We start from the raw sequence: 5,000 nt of genomic DNA on the forward strand, positions 1-5,000 counted from the left end.
AACTCCTGGTCCAGGGCGTTTAGTGGAGGTCTTCACCATACATGTTATTATGGTGTAAAACTCCTGGTCCAGGGCGTTTAGTGGAGGTCTTCAGCATACATGTTATTATGGTGTAAAACTCCTGGTCCAGGGCGTTTAGTGGAGGTCTTCACCATACATGTTATTATGGTGTAAAACTCCTGGGCCGGTTTAGTGGAGGTCTTCAGCATACATGTTATTATGGTGTAAAACTCCTGGTCCAGGGCGTTTAGTGGAGGTCTTCACCATACATGTTATTATGGTGTAAAACTCCTGGTCCAGGGCGTTTAGTGGAGGTCTTCAACATACATGTTACTATGGTGTAAAACTCCTGGTCCAGGGCGTTTAGTGGAGGTCTTCAGCATACATGTTATTATGGTGTAAAACTCCTGGTCCAGGGCGTTTAGTGGAGGTCTTCACCATACATGTTACTATGGTGTAAAACTCCTGGTCCAGGGCGTTTAGTGGAGGTCTTCAACATACATGTTATTATGGTGTAAAACTCCTGGTCCAGGGCGTTTAGTGGAGGTCTTCACCATACATGTTACTATGGTGTAAAACTCCTGGTCCAGGGCGTTTAGTGGAGGTCTTCAACATACATGTCATTATGGTGTAAAACTCCTGGTCCAGGGCGTTTAGTGGAGGTCTTCAGCATACATGTTATTATGGTGTAAAACTCCTGGTCCAGGGCGTTTAGTGGAGGTCTTCAACATACATGTTATTATGGTGTAAAACTCCTGGTCCAGGGCGTTTAGTGGAGGTCTTCAACATACATGTTATTATGGTGTAAAACTCCTGGTCCAGGGCGTTTAGTGGAGGTCTTCAGCATACATGTTATTATGGTGTAAAACTCCTGGTCCAGGGCGTTTAGTGGAGGTCTTCAATATACATGTTACTATGGTGTAAAACTCCTGGTCCAGGGCGTTTAGTGGAGGTCTTCACCATACATGTTATTATGGTGTAAAACTCCTGGTCCAGGGCGTTTAGTGGAGGTCTTCAACATACATGTTATTATGGTGTAAAACTCCTGGTCCAGGGCGTTTAGTGGAGGTCTTCAGCATACATGTTATTATGATGTAAAACTCCTGGTCCAGGGCGTTTAGTGGAGGTCTTCAACATACATGTTATTATGATGTAAAACTCCTGGTCCAGGGCGTTTAGTGGAGGTCTTCAACATACATGTTACTATGGTGTAAAACTCCTGGTCCAGGGCGTTTAGTGGAGGTCTTCAATATACATGTTATTATGGTGTAAAACTCCTGGTCCAGGGCGTTTAGTGGAGGTCTTCAATATACATGTTATTATGGTGTAAAACTCCTGGTCCAGGGCGTTTTAGTGGAGGTCTTCAACATACATGTTATTATGGTGTAAAACTCCTGGTCCAGGGCGTTTAGTGGAGGTCTTCAACATACATGTTATTATGGTGTAAAACTCCTGGTCCAGGGCGTTTAGTGGAGGTCTTCAACATACATGTTATTATGGTGTAAAACTCCTGGTCCAGGGCGTTTAGTGGAGGTCTTCAACATACATGTTATTATGGTGTAAAACTCCTGGTCCAGGGCGTTTAGTGGAGGTCTTCAACATACATGTTATTATGGTGTAAAACTCCTGGTCCAGGGCGTTTAGTGGAGGTCTTCAACATACATGTTATTATGGTGTAAAACTCCTGGTCCAGGGCGTTTAGTGGAGGTCTTCAACATACATGTTATTATGGTGTAAAACTCCTGGTCCAGGGCGTTTAGTGGAGGTTTTCAACATACATGTTATTATGGTGTAAAACTCCTGGTCCAGGGCGTTTAGTGGAGGTCTTCAACATACTTGTTATTATGGTGTAAAACTCCTGGTCCAGGGCGTTTAGTGGAGGTCTTCAACATACATGTTATTATGGTGTAAAACTCCTGGTCCAGGGCGTTTAGTGGAGGTCTTCAACATACATGTTACTATGGTGTAAAACTCCTGGTCCAGGGCGTTTAGTGGAGGTCTTCACCATACATGTTACTATGGTGTAAAACTCCTGGTCCAGGGCGTTTAGTGGAGGTCTTCACCATACATGTTATTATGATGTAAAACTCCTGGTCCAGGGCGTTTAGTGGAGGTCTTCACCATACATGTTACTATGGTGTAAAACTCCTGGTCCAGGGCGTTTAGTGGAGGTCTTCACCATACATGTTATTATGATGTAAAACTCCTGGTCCAGGGCGTTTAGTGGAGGTCTTCACCATACATGTTATTATGGTGTAAAACTCCTGGTCCAGGGCGTTTAGTGGAGGTCTTCACCATACATGTTACTATGGTGTAAAACTCCTGGTCCAGGGCGTTTAGTGGAGGTCTTCAACATACATGTTACTATGGTGTAAAACTCCTGGTCCAGGGCGTTTAGTGGAGGTCTTCAGCATACATGTTATTATGGTGTAAAACTCCTGGTCCAGGGCGTTTAGTGGAGGTCTTCACCATACATGTTACTATGGTGTAAAACTCCTGGTCCAGGGCGTTTAGTGGAGGTCTTCAACATACATGTCATTATGGTGTAAAACTCCTGGTCCAGGGCGTTTAGTGGAGGTCTTCAGCATACATGTTATTATGGTGTAAAACTCCTGGTCCAGGGCGTTTAGTGGAGGTCTTCAACATACATGTTATTATGGTGTAAAACTCCTGGTCCAGGGCGTTTAGTGGAGGTCTTCAGCATACATGTTATTATGGTGTAAAACTCCTGGTCCAGGGCGTTTAGTGGAGGTCTTCAATATACATGTTACTATGGTGTAAAACTCCTGGTCCAGGGCGTTTAGTGGAGGTCTTCACCATACATGTTATTATGGTGTAAAACTCCTGGTCCAGGGCGTTTAGTGGAGGTCTTCAACATACATGTTATTATGGTGTAAAACTCCTGGTCCAGGGCGTTTAGTGGAGGTCTTCAGCATACATGTTATTATGATGTAAAACTCCTGGTCCAGGGCGTTTAGTGGAGGTCTTCAACATACATGTTATTATGATGTAAAACTCCTGGTCCAGGGCGTTTAGTGGAGGTCTTCAACATACATGTTACTATGGTGTAAAACTCCTGGTCCAGGGCGTTTAGTGGAGGTCTTCAATATACATGTTATTATGGTGTAAAACTCCTGGTCCAGGGCGTTTAGTGGAGGTCTTCAATATACATGTTATTATGGTGTAAAACTCCTGGTCCAGGGCGTTTTAGTGGAGGTCTTCACCATACATGTTATTATGGTGTAAAACTCCTGGTCCAGGGCGTTTAGTGGAGGTCTTCAATATACATGTTATTATGGTGTAAAACTCCTGGTCCAGGGCGTTTAGTGGAGGTCTTCAACATACATGTTGTTATGGTGTAAAACTCCTGGTCCAGGGCGTTTAGTGGAGGTCTTCAACATACATGTTATTATGGTGTAAAACTCCTGGTCCAGGGCGTTTAGTGGAGGTCTTCAACATACATGTTATTATGGTGTAAAACTCCTGGTCCAGGGCGTTTAGTGGAGGTCTTCAGCATACATGTTATTATGGTGTAAAACTCCTGGTCCAGGGCGTTTAGTGGAGGTCTTCTACATACATGTTATTATGGTGTAAAACTCCTGGTCCAGGGCGTTTAGTGGAGGTCTTCACCATACATGTCATTATGGTGTAAAACTCCTGGTCCAGGGCGTTTAGTGCAGGTCTTCACCATACATGTTATTATGGTGTAAAACTCCAGGTCCAGGGCGTTTAGTGGAGGTCTTCAATATACATGTTGTTATGGTGTAAAACTCCTGGTCCAGGGCGTTTAGTGGAGGTCTTCAGCATACATGTTATTATGGTGTAAAACTCCTGGTCCAGGGCGTTTAGTGGAGGTCTTCTACATACATGTTATTATGGTGTAAAACTCCTGGTCCAGGGCGTTTAGTGGAGGTCTTCTACATACATGTTATTATGGTGTAAAACTCCTGGTCCAGGGCGTTTAGTGGAGGTCTTCTACATACATGTTATTATGGTGTAAAACTCCTGGTCCAGGGCGTTTAGTGGAGGTCTTCTACATACATGTTATTATGGTGTAAAACTCCTGGTCCAGGGCGTTTAGTGGAGGTCTTCAGCATACATGTTATTATGGTGTAAAACTCCTGGTCCAGGGCGTTTAGTGCAGGTCTTCAATATACATGTCATTATGGTGTAAAACTCCTGGTCCAGGGCGTTTAGTGGAGGTCTTCAACATACGTGTTATTATGATGTTTTATGGTGTAAAAGTCTCTCAGAGAGAGAGAGGGAGGGAGAGAGGGAGGGAGAGAGAGAGGGAGGGAGGGAGAGAGAGAGAGGGAGGGAGGGAGAAAGGGAGAGAGAGGAGGGAGAGAGGGAGGGAGGGAGAAAGGGAGAGGGAGGGAGGGAGAAAGGGAGAGGGAGGGAGGGAGAAAGGGAGAGAGAGGGAGGGAGAAAGGGAGAGAGAGGGAGGGAGAAAGGGAGAGAGAGGGAGGGAGAGGGAGGGAGAAAGGGAGAGAGAGGGAGGGAGAAAGGGAGAGAGAGGGAGGGAGAAAGGGAGAGAGAGGGAGGGAGAGAGAGAGAGAGAGAGGGAGGGAGGGAGGGAGAGAGGGAGGGAGCGAGAGAGAGGGAGGGAGAAAGGGAGAGAGAAAGGGAGAGAGAGGGAGGGAGAAAGGGAGAGGGAGGGAGGGAGAGAGAGGGAGGGAGAGAGGGAGAGAGAGGGAGGGAGAAAGGGAGAGAGAGGGAGGGAGAAAGGGAGAGAGAGGGGGGGAGAAAGGGAGAGAGAGGGAGGGAGAAAGGGAGAGAGAGGGAGGGAGAAAGGGAGAGAGATGGAGAGAGAGAGAGAGAGAGGGGGGAGACAGAGGGAGGGAGGGAGAGAGAGAGAGAGAGGGGGAGACAGAGAGAGGGAGGGAGAAAGGGAGAGAGAAAGGGAGAGAGAGGGAGGGAGAAAGGGAGAGAGAGGGAGGGAGAGAGAGAGAGGGAGAGAGAGAGAGGGAGAGAGAGGGAGGGAGGGAGAGAGAGAGAGG

Source organism: Oncorhynchus clarkii, chromosome 19 (assembly GCF_045791955.1).
Source record: "Oncorhynchus clarkii lewisi isolate Uvic-CL-2024 chromosome 19, UVic_Ocla_1.0, whole genome shotgun sequence".
Classification (NCBI taxonomy): Eukaryota; Metazoa; Chordata; class Actinopteri; order Salmoniformes; family Salmonidae; genus Oncorhynchus; species Oncorhynchus clarkii.